The 12224-nt window shown below is 38.2% G+C and overlaps 1 protein-coding gene across 3 annotated transcripts in view; it reads right to left on the bottom strand.

The window, feature by feature from the left end:
• zfhx3b (zinc finger homeobox 3b) overlaps positions 1-11716 on the bottom strand; it is a 292407-nt gene extending 280691 nt beyond the window's left edge. For all 3 annotated transcript variants that reach the window (XM_088370361.1, XM_088370365.1, XM_088370366.1), the window contains exons 1-2: positions 11691-11716; positions 7524-7608 (exon numbers count right to left, since the gene is read on the bottom strand). The gene's annotated coding sequence lies outside the window, so the exon portion shown is untranslated. The remainder of the gene's footprint in view (positions 1-7523; positions 7609-11690) is intronic.
• Between the last annotated feature and the right edge of the window lie 508 nt (positions 11717-12224).

Consider the following 12224-nt stretch of genomic DNA (forward strand, 5'->3'; position numbering starts at 1 on the left):
TCCTCACTGGGAATTTGTAGGAGTGATATTAAAAGTCCTTCGGGCCAGGCAGCCTGAAGAGGACATTGGAACATCAAAAGGCCAAACACTTCAAAAACTTCAGCTAATGATGCTAGGCTAGCACACCTCCAGGGGACAAGGTGGGCTTCAACTTTGTTCAACATACCCCTAGCTGCAGAAAGAAAAAAAAAATCCAAAACAGAGATTTGGCTCCCCTCCTCCCCCAAATTCTACTTGCTCTGCATTTAGATGCGATTTAGCACAAGATACATGATGTATCCTCCCGATCTCAGAATCTACAGGGGAGCAGTCCGGGGAGACGTGTGCCGTCTTATCGAAAACATCTTAACCTGCTCTTAGCAAATATATACGAGAAAAGCACAATGAAAGACATGAGCTTGCAACTAAATTTGCACTGGGGACTAAAGTGGTTGGAAACTGGTTTGCTAAGTCTGCAGCAGAATACTCCCACCAACCTAAGCCTCAACTGAAGTATTCAAGGCGCTTCAAACTGCATTCACCTACTGATGACATGCCATCAGGAGCAAATAGGGGTTCCAGTGCCTTGCTCAAGGACAGTTCAACATGGTCAAGTGGCCAGAGGTCAAAGCCCCAACCTCTGGATTGGGGGACGACCACTCTACCACTGAGCCACGCCACCCCTACATGTTTTAAGACAGGTGGAGGTAGACCAAAAGTGAGACGGACAAGTGGGGAAATTAGAAGTCGAGAAAAGCAGCTGGCAACATTCACTCTCAAGCCTGATGGGAGGCGACAGCCGTAATGAAGTAATAACAAACCACCAGATGAGCGGGGTGAACATTGAAACACACCTGGTATGACCGCTTTACGTCATATGTTCTTCAGAAGACATTAAAAACATGTCCCAAATGTAACATCACGTCTTTTTTCTGTATAGTTAGGCATCAAAAATTGAGACCAATTATAAAATACAAAAAGGGGGTGCTCTTAGATGAGAGTGACTCGGTTACAAGTTATTTTCAAATCCATGCAGTCATTCTAGCAATATGACAGTGAATGATCAGTTCTTCAAAAAAGAAACACCAAGCTGTTTAATGGCACTCACAGACTGTCAAGTTTAAAAAACAAAAACTCATCTATTTCAAACGGCCACAGAGCGTCGCCTTAAGGTTTACTCAGTTTAAAACGGAAAACACTATTCACTACTTGTATTTGCGTCTTGGAAACAAAACAGCTGCCAGAATTCCCTTGAATTTTTTTCAATTTAGCAACCAAGACAAAAGTTTTTTTTTTCTTTTTTCATCGTGATCCTTATGAGGATGAGCAGTATGGAGGATGAATGAATATATCACCACATTATGCCGACAAGCATAAAATCACCCAAAACTGTGTTCTCGGTTTAAGTTGGTTTTAGTTGACGTACTGCAAAGCGAATAATCCCTAGCTGTCACCAATGTGCTTAAACTTTTTTGCATTATGAGTATGGGTACTCGGATAGTTTGACCTTTTTTAATTACCTGTAAGTCGCTGAGCCTGCTATGTGCACATAGTTCTAAACAAGTAGCCACAAAAATGCACCAAAACTAAACATCAGTTCCCCCTGAAGAAAACCCATTAAGATAAATTTGGCTTGATGAAAACCTGCAAGCATTAACCTTGAACAGCTGTCCTCTCGAACTGCAGGCTCTGCCCTCGGAATAATAGGCCAACAGCCCCGTTAGCCGCATGCCGCATGTGTTTAATTTCCAACATCTGCCGGCTTCACGCTTGTGTGCTTTCCATTCCCGCTGCACATTCTTCACAAATCCAGTAGCTTCCTTCTCCTGCATTTGTAAATGTTGTTGATGGTGGAAACCTTCCATGTTTACTTTGAATCCCTGGGTCATTTGCGAGCTGGCTGGAATTACCTGCAGCTGCTCACTTTGCTGCTTTCATTGCCTATATTCTTCTTCTTCGAGAGAAAAAAAAAGACTGACCATTGTAAAGTAAATTGTTACCAGTGGGTAAACTACATTTATGCAGCACTTGCCAAGTCAACTCCTTCACCGGCTTTCTCACAATTTACACGTTTGCATCAGACTGTATGAACATGGTGTCTGGAGCAATTCAGGAAATCTCCAATTATCTTTTTCAGTGCATTTTAGAATTCTTATGATAGAAACATGAGATAATTTCAAGCATTTACTACAAGTCATGTCGTGATACTTTTTTGATACTGCAAGTGAGCTACGCCAACACGAGTAGAGCAAAATTTGACCCTGAACAAAAGAGCGGTTTTCAACTTTGGTCGTAGTATTGTCCTGAGAAACAACATCTATATTTATCACCAGATACGTCTAACAGACAACTATTGATGGTGAAGCATCGAGGAGGGGATGAAAGAAAAAGAAACTTAAGGACCGGTCGACTGCTGTTCGCTCGAGGACCTGGTCTGCTTTCACTTGCTCTGTTTGGCAGCAGTGGAAAAGCAAATTTTACACTGTCTGGGACACAAATTGGCATTCCCAACTCTGGTTATCCCTCCACCATAATTTAATTAAGAGACACTTCTGTCAGTCGAGGAAGAAATCGGAGCATTATGAAGTTTGACTGACAGACAGACTTAAAAGTGTTAGCAATTTCACTACATGCTGGGTATAAGTGGAAAAGTTCAGAGGCTCAGTGAGAGGCTTTGAATTGGCCCCACGCCACACTCGCTGGCGACTTGAAGTAGAACCTTAAGAATGAAATCAACTTACTAAATTGTCAGCTTTGAACTCCAGTCAGAGATCTTGTGACAACCTCGACAAATAAAAGTCAGAAGTTGAAAGTGAACATTATTTAACCGCTTCAGAAGAACAATTTTTTGGAAGAAAACTATTTTATTCTATTTTGACAAACTTGATTTTGTCCAAAATGTACGGTATTTCCCTTATTCGTTTGATAACTATGCTGTAAGACTGTAGAAGTAAGAAAGTAACTCGGGCAATGCCAAAATGCCGCTACGTTGAATTATTTGGACCGCATCAGACAAAAAGAAGTTTAAAAAGTCAGTCAAACATGGACAAATGCATTACTAATTATCGACCGAATAGTATAAAATATACAAATGTGCTTGCAAGAAAAAAACAATAAATAAAACCTGTTTTTTCTTTGACAGTGTAGTTTCTCAGTCATCCAAGTCATGCTACTCTGCAAATTATTAAATCATGGAAACCGGATTCTTCTAGTTTGTTCATTTTGCAGTGTTTTCTTATTTTCCCCAAAACACAAAAAAAAAATTATCAAGGCAATTATGTTATTAGGGCGAACTAAATACAATGTGTGACCATAACACTGAAATTGATGTTTTTTATCAACTCAACCTACTTTCATATTTTGAGTAGAAAAGTCTTGATTTTAAAAATACTTAAAAAAAGATAAATAACAAATTCCCTTTAAAAGGGTAAGGTTTAAATTCTTGTGAAAACTGATTTGGAATATGCGGTATTCAAGACAGGCAACCATTACTTTTGATTGGCCATCAGGGATGTGGCGGTAATTTTCTAAATTACAAGTCATCACAGTACCACTGGTGTTATTTCACAAATTACTGCATTACAGCCCTTTAATTGTCTTTTGTTCCCCAACAATGTGCCTTTTTTGGTGGACTAAATTGAAATTCAAACAAAAGGGCAAGATTCTCTCATTTCGCACTTGAGTCTTTGCGTGTGAAAGAAGAATTATATAGCCCTGATGGAAAATTTACAACCTCTTAACAGACTATACGGAATGATTGTGCTCTTCAAAATGTCAAGGGCAGGTGTCTGAGGTGTTAATGGCAATAGTAAAACAAGACAGAGAGGCCATAGACATTTTTGACAGTGTACGTAGCATAGAACATATTAGTCGGGCTACATCGAGAATTTATACTTGTGCGGGGACTCGAGCTGTAAACATGGTGGAAATGTCCATTTTGATTGAGCCATAAAAACGAATGAGGTCAAGCAATGACAATACATCAGTGTTGTAATTAGCTGTGCTAAAACTGGACGTGTTTAATTGCATGACAAGTAATACATTACTGGTCACCTGCCATTTAATAATCACTGGACATCATTTAGGGACTAATAGGTACGCTATGTAATCAGTTTTGTTCCCATTTATAATGCCGGCTCAATTTGATTGGTTTGATTGGTCAAATGGAGTCAACCGTCAGTACTAGTTAGACCGTGCAAGCGATGATAAATAAAAATCAAAGTAGCAAGCGGAATGTTGCTCGGTGTAAAAGTCAAAGGAGCATTTTATATTCACAAACATACTCAAAGGAAAAGGAATATTGCGCTAAAAGTGCTCTGACAAGTACAAGTTATACAAAATGTAATTGTTGTAGAATGCAGATTTTATTTTTTCCATTTTATTTTTGCATCATTTCGGCTGATCACAGATTTGATTGCTTTATTTGCGCTTCATTTGCCTTTGGTTTCCGATTATCCGATAATGTTCATCATGATACAGATTTTTCATTGTTTATGTTTGTACAAAATTTATGGGAAAAGGACCTTATAATAATTGCATTTAAAATTAAAATCTTAAAATTTGGGGAATAATAATCACATTATTTTTCAGAATTGTTCAGCGCTATAGTTACTACATACTACCTCCCCCTAAATGTTAGCTACCGACTGCAAACGAGATAGGTCACGTCATGCATGGATAAACTATCTTGGATTTTTTTTTCCACTCTATATGATCTGTAATGGATCCAACACTCTATAAAATGCCGGTACGTAAAACGGCTACACAGTTATGAAGAATAATTGTAGTGCTTAAAACTTAATTTGATCCAAATGATTTTTTTTTTAATTTTCACTGAACATGACTATAACAGCAGGGGGAAAAAAATGTTGCACGTCTTACCCTTATTGTAGCTCATTCTTCTGTTCATGATTTCCAGTGCTAAATTTCCTGAGACGCTAATGAGAAGGGATGAAAGAACGCCAACCATGAAAATGGCTCCATGTTTCCATTTGCTTCCGCTTTCCTAGTGGATGGTTTTTATTAATTTCATTTAATTATCCCACGCTGCTTTTTTTATGGGTTTTTTTAATACGGGGCCATGTTTGCCCTCCTCCCACTATGTGATCTTTTGTAATTTAATAAAGCCTCATTTGAGTGAGATGTTGATTAAAGAAATTAAGCTTCAGTGGTCATCGCTGTTGCCATCCTCCCAATTTCATAAAAACTTCCAATACTTCACATTACGAACATGTCAAGCAGAAATCAACACCACAGGACACATTCTACAAAATGTCGGTAATTGCAAACGGCGATAAAGGGAGTATCGCACTTAAACATGAGAATGGAAAAGAGTTCACATTGTTATATTGGCTACAGCTTTTCTTTCCCCTTTGTCCCTTAATCCTTCTGTTTGTACTTTTTTTGTTTGTTCTTCTTTTTATTTTCATTTTTAATGAGTTCCAAGACCAGATTTTGCTGTATGAACCTGTTTTGAAGGTATTTTCCACCTTTTAGGGTTGAATGATGACACTGGTTTGCAATACTCCGAGGAGAAATGAGGAAACCTACTTACTGCCCTCTGCTTGGTGTTGCTGTAATTGCATCAAAAGTCATTTCTGAGACTCTTTGAAGGCCCCGCCCCCTACCCTGAGTTATCCCATCCATGTGACAACATAAACAAAACAAATTAAAAGCAATATGCAATATCGAGAGTGCAGCATACAGTTAAAAGCTTATTACCGCCGGGGAGACAATTAACGCATGAAAACGATAGCCAAGATCTACTGGCAGTTTTGAAGCATAAGTTATTGATTTGGAAATGAAAACCTGTGCTCTTCAAGGTTACAGCCAGCCCAGCCTCATTACTGCTCTGTCCTTGAGAGGCCCGCACCAGCGTGGAGAGGACCGCTTTAATGAAGGTGAATTTAATGGGATTTAATGTAGCTGGGGGCAATGGAGCGGCGGAGATATGGTTTTAACAAAGAGCAAGGGACCAAGGGTACAGCCAAGAGAGCAGTCATTCCCTTTTCTTGCTTTTAGATTTATTTATTTATTTATTTTCACATTTGCCCAGGCGGCGTAAAACCACACCACTGTGTCAACTAAGTAAGGTCTACAGTTTTTCATCGTAGAGTCACGGATCCGCTTTTCTGTGGCATTGTTTTAATTGCAATCTGATGACAATCTTTGCTTTGTCAGTCTAAAGAAGATATTAAAGCTTAAATGTTGGAGGGTGCACGGAGTTTGAATGTGATTTGTTCATTCTGAACAACATGCTAGTTACAAGCGCGTGTGCACATTTGTGCAACCACATTATTTGATTTGGTTTTACTTACCCCATTAAAGGTCATATGAATGGTGGAAAAGGTTTGGAAAGGATCAATCTCTGTTGCATTTGTTTATATCATCAAAACTTGACAGTTGAACAGGGGTGGGTGGGGTGAACTAACCACTGTAACATCCTATTGACAATTTCTGTCTTTGAATGCCAGACGGGGATCACAATGAGGTTTTACATGTTAATGATAACATTTCATCAAAAACATCTGAAGATGTTATTGAAGATTATTATTATCATTATTATTATTATTATCATTATTATTATTATTATTATTGAGGATGATCGAGTTTGATTATTGCAGGATAGTTTTCTTATTTGTTTTTATTTTTTTCGGTTGCAGATTTCAGTATTTAACAGACTACAATTCTGACAACAGGTTAAGCGGCCAATTAATGAATAAAATGTGTAATGAATAAAAAGAAACTATTTTGTTCAATTACCACTTATAACAATAAAGATATGAGATGCAGGCAGAACATTTGACTGTTTTACAACGCTTTGTTTTTAACAGAGGGAAAAAGCAATAAGAAATGGGCAATTGTTTGCTGATTTTTAGAGGGATTAAATGTTGTTGTCATGCTGTAATATGTCAATATGTAAATAAAATCAATCTGCAAAGATTGACCATTTTAAAAGAGCTGATAAATTTCAAAATTCATTTTAAAAAAATGATGTTTGCAGGAAAAAATAAAAGTAAAAAATACATCAGGTAATACATCAAAAACTTACATGTCCTTACAATAAATAAATGCATAAACAGACAATCTCATTGCTCCTAGAACATAACCCATCCTCTGGAAAGCAATGCACATACCCAGTGTGAGGAAAGAATAGTGCAGCACAACTGACAGAGAAGGGGCATTAATGTGACAATAAAAAAAGGTACTTCAACCTCACAATCATGTGTAAAACGTCTTTTTTACAGAAATTCCTTATAATGTTACCATCTATTCACAGTCTCCTCTTTTGCATCTTTGGTTTAGCACGGCGCATATGCCTTGGGCTTCAGGACAAGCACTTTTATATTCATAACCTGCCTCTGATATTATGTGCATATTGCTTTCAGACGAGTGTGCCGCTTCGCTCTTTGGCAACTAGTTCACCCTCACCTGGCTGTGCTTGATGGGAGCAACATGTACTTTGTGCAAATAAGATTAAATGGACTGACTGTAATGTCTCATAAATTTGACATTATCTCAAAGGAGTGGGGATACTTTCATACCTTGTCTTGAAGCCTTTGCAGAGTCATTTTCTTGTTGTTTTTCTTCCTGCCTCCGAAGGTCTCCCAGAGAGCTGCTAATTCGCAACTGGTAAGAGAGGGAAAAGATGTGATTAAAGATGCCAAAGCCATGATTTCATAATATCTGTCAAAGTAGGTATTCAGTTATCACTAAAGGAACGCCGGCCAAACTAACTACGATCATTGCCTTGATGTGAAAAGCTTGCATATTATTTGTTTTTGCTCCACTCTGACAGTCAATTCACAAGCATATGAGATGATTTGTCCTTGGATAGGCACTCCTATAAAGGATGCATTTGACTGCTAATGAACCACTACACCACATACTGCATACTTTTTGATGGAAAGCCTTCGTGGAATAGCCAATTTAAAAAATAATAATAATAATTCAGAACATCTGTCAGGTTGTCATGAAATATATTGATAAACCCATCAAATACACACATTCATAGCATATATATATATATATATATATATATATATATATACACACACACACACACACACACACACACACACACAGTTTAACAAAGCGACAGATCTCCCAAAATGTATTTGTTTTTAAGGTGCGTTGCTGCCTGAGCTGAATTACTTACCCATTTGTAGGGTATAATTTGCTGTTCTCAAGAACTTCCAATTATATCAACAGTTGACAGATGTAGCCACTTTCTAATGTTTTCAAAGAATCCAAGAATTTGGTTCGAATCTACCCGACTTCTCGACTGTAAAAAGACAAAAACGCTTATCATACGAGCGCCGTAAAAATCTGCCTAAAAAAAAGCAGTGACAAGAGGATTGTTGTCAAAACCAGTTAATTTTTGAAGAAGAACTAAAATTGTTGTGATAGCTATAAAAACAGGGTGCATTGCACTAACATCTGCTCTTGCCATCAACTTTCATTGGACCGGTCTGCCATCCCTAAAATATGACTAATACAAAGGTTTGGGAACAAGTGGTTTTAATTCAACAGCTTCACAGAGGAAAAATATTCTTAACAATCTTCAGAGTGGTCTTTTTGTACTGCCGCAGCCATGAACACACTTTATAAGCAACGGCAAATTGTATGCAAGTCAAAAGGTCCATTTCTTATTCTGAGCATGTATTGATGCAACTTCAAACTGTTATTGATCCTGACACACAGAATCTCCACCCACTCTTATGATGTTGGCTGTGCCACTAACACAACAAGAAAAAAAGCACTTGAAACAGATGGGCAGCATGTGAAGATATCTCAAGTGGGGCCTGCAAAGAATTGCTATATTAATTCCGACAAGAAAAGCGGCATACCGGGCCCCGCACTTGATCCATTCTTGAACTTGTGTTAGCGGTAAACTGCTCAACCCAAAGTCTCAGATTACTTAATTGACACCACTTGGAGTAATTCCAAGTTCAAGATCAGGTGTACTCAAAATATACATATTATGAAAGGCTTTGATGCTTCAAATTTGTTGTATGTGCACACGAGAATCCGACAAGAGGGACCTAAGTTAAAAAAACAAGTCAACACAGAAGAAAAATATTTTAATTAGCCTCTCGCTAAGAAAAGAGGACTTGTTCAACGCCACTTTATATGAACAAATACTATCAAGGCTTTTCATGGCACCAAACTCTTAGCAGTGACCTTCTCGAGGAGCACCTGGTCGCCTAGCAACATACCTCACGGGACAATATCGCAGAGACTCACCAGCCATGAAAAAGAATTCATAACAAATGACAAATCTATCACCTCTTGGTCCATCTTGTCAGATTGCCCTATATTATCATCCCAATTCCCCTCACACATTACTGTGACGTCACATCCAGCCCGACAAGTTTAATGTGGCATTGCATTGTTTTGAGGGATATGGGCTGGATTTGGGGGGCTAGGAAGTAGAAAGATAAATTGAATGAGTTATTCGTCAGCGTAACTCACAGATTCCTCATCTGAATGAGATCCGTCCTCGTTAGAATGTCCGTCTTCTTGTCCCAGGCACTAAAAGATCATGCTGGCACAGATAATCAGCAGCACTGACTGTGTTACCTTGCAGCACATTAGTAATTATTTCTTTCCACAGAGTCTAAAGTCATGCACAAGGTTTTTTTGTTTGTTTTTTGAATTATACATCAAAGAAAAGATAAAGTCTGCACGAATGGCAATTTTGAAAACAAATATCTGTTTATGTAAATGCACATTTACTTTACTCTGCGTGAATACACATAGTGGTATCAGCCTGCAAAAAGTAGTACATGTCTGGAAAAAACTCATCAACATCTTCAACTGTATTGGCGTTATGTGACCACGAATAACTTATTCTTATCCCAAACTTGGTGTATACTAATAGATTTTTTTTCGGTGATACTGCCAATTTTTTTGTAAAATGCGCATAGATTTTAGCAGGCGCATGCACTCACAGGAGGCAGGTGAGGCAGTGCCTCACTTTGCCTCCAGGGGCGGTAAAGGGCTCAACATGGTTTCCTCAGCTATCACCATAAGTTGTTAAAAAATGAATAATACAATAAAACATAATATAATATCTGTCCTGAGGTCTATGCTTTTAATGCAATTTTGTTGTGTTTCCTATACATTTGGATCATTTTCATAGTCAAAATAGCTGTATTTCTTGTTCAAATAACAACGGGAGACGAGAATCATGGAGGCTGAGGCAGTGACGGGTAGTGCCTCTCAGGGCGTGCGTGTGAGCGTGTGCACTACTCACACACTGTACTGAGCGTGTGCAAACGGTGCGTGCTTGCAGTCAGCAGGAAAATACGGGGCTTGAGGCAGCCAGTACTTTTGCCTCAAAGCCATACTGAGAATATTTTTGGAGCAAAACTTTTTACAGTCGGATGCCCTTCCTGACACCAACCCAAGGGGAAATTGATTTTCTGTAGGGGTTGACTCCCTTAGCCCATTCCTCTCCCGAAGAGCACTTTTGCCTCAAAGATGGGACAATAGTGAGCCTGCGGCTAATAGCTCACGACACGAGTAAATGCGAGAGTAAATTAAGAAGAAAAAAAAGAAAAGAAAAACAACGTTGCTATTTGGCTTTATTTTCCCTGAAAATGGAGGATATAATCTCGAAGATAAGAAATTTTTCAAAACTTGACTTTCAGTCAAAGCAAGAAATCATAAGTAAGGGAAGACCAACGCCAGATTTGCGAGGATTAATTCAAACTACGGGCCTCCCGGGACGGACTACAAGTTCGTTTCTAAAGGATTGGTACTCTAAAAAAGACTTTATTTACAAGTAAAGGTAAGAATACTGCAGTGGTGCGTTTAAATGTACAGTGGTGTGTTTAAAATGTTATTAAATTTAATCAAGAATGGGATAACAACCATGTAGGCTTGTAAATCTGACTTGTGAGTCAGTGCCTTAGCGTCATACAGTACGTTTGTAAATCTGACTCTGAGTCAGTGCCTCACCAACCCCAACCCTCACCTCACGTCACTGGATTTTAGGGACCCTCTGCTGGCCTGGTAGCTTTTGATGTTACTCCAACCTGCTCGTTGGCTAAAAAAAAATGTGTGCTTCCAATGCTTTCATTAATTTTATCAACTGCAAATGCTTTGTTGCAGCACTATATTGCTTCCTTACCATTTTGACAATTTAAGAAGTTTTTTTTATACTTGTTATATTCTAATTTAACTTTGCAAATAATGAATGAAAGAAAATAATTTAAACATGCTATACATTGAAACATATTAAAAAGTTGTCCAAAAACATGCATATTTTCACTAGGTTTAAATCATTCACTTTTCTTTCCTTTTCATCACTAGGAAATGATACTTAAATCGCTGGAAGGGTCTTGAGGAGAATTGTGTGATAATGCTGGTCATGTAAATCAATTAATCTTTGGAATTTTGCACAAATAGCTACTAACTATTGTATTGTAATGCTAGTTTTTGGTCTAAAGTTGCAGACGCGCACGCTGAACTAAAGAGAAACATTGCAAACTTCAGTGCACTGCAACGCGTGGCGTTCACTTGCAAGTTGCAACGTAGATTTTCCATACACATTACAACTTTAAAGTTTTTGTCGTGCGCACGACTCAAAACACATCTTCAATCTGTCGGTTATTGTTGAGAAACTTCTCAAAACTGCGTGTGCAACAATCCCCCTCAGAAAAAACAATTAACTAACAAATCACGCGGCTGAAAGACATACTCACTTGTTACGGCCGAAGTCGGAAATGACATGCTGACATGCGCTCATTGGAACGTGTGGTAATATCACCACTTTTGTCTCAGCAAGAAATATGTGCATTTTAGTTAAAATATTATTTGTATAAGAATAAAAATAAATGGTGTTTTGTTGTTTGTAATTTTTTTCTTCATCAGACAAGGTGATGAATATTTTCTATATCCACTTTGAATCCGTCTTGAACCCATGCTGCCCTCACTGGTCTAGCGTGTGAACCACCACAATAAAGGTCACCAATTTAAAGGGAAAATGAGGGGAGAAAAAGGCTCACCAGTGATCATGGGACTTGATTTTCTCGGAATGTTGAAGAAATAATCATTTGGAAATGTAAACACTTGCAAAGATTTAGAGTGTCCATTATGCTTCCATTTGTAATTTGTAAATAATTGTTTTATTATAGAGAGCAATACTATCATCCGTGTGTTGAAAACAAGTCGTACACTGCATTAATCACTAACCAAAAAGTAGCTTTCCGTTTCCAAAGCGAATCGCCAGCCCCTGA

This window comes from Syngnathus floridae, chromosome 3 (genome assembly GCF_059516105.1).
Source record: "Syngnathus floridae isolate MCC-2025c chromosome 3, RoL_Sflo_1.0, whole genome shotgun sequence".
Taxonomy (NCBI): Eukaryota; Metazoa; Chordata; class Actinopteri; order Syngnathiformes; family Syngnathidae; genus Syngnathus; species Syngnathus floridae.